Source organism: Arachis ipaensis, chromosome B02, assembly GCF_000816755.2.
Source record: "Arachis ipaensis cultivar K30076 chromosome B02, Araip1.1, whole genome shotgun sequence".
NCBI classification, from domain to species: domain Eukaryota; kingdom Viridiplantae; phylum Streptophyta; class Magnoliopsida; order Fabales; family Fabaceae; genus Arachis; species Arachis ipaensis.
In genome coordinates this window covers 8694273-8694529 of record NC_029786.2, presented here as the reverse complement: position 1 = coordinate 8694529, position 257 = coordinate 8694273, and positions in this window count along the sequence as shown.

The window sequence follows — 257 nt, the reverse complement described above, 5'->3', positions numbered from 1 at the left end:
GCATTCACCGCTAGCTCCTTTATTTTGCACTCTGATATCTTCTCAAATCAAATTAATTAAGTGGAATGTCCCTCTCTATTTTTCTCTCTTCAATCATACAGCTAGATACATATATAATAGTATATGAGTTAATGCATTTTTAGGTGAAGCCTGAAGATAGAAGGTGAAATATGGATTTGATTTTGATGAGTTGGGTGGTGGTGGGTGTGGAACGCGAATTGAAGAACTCATAAATATATTACTGGCTATAATAATAT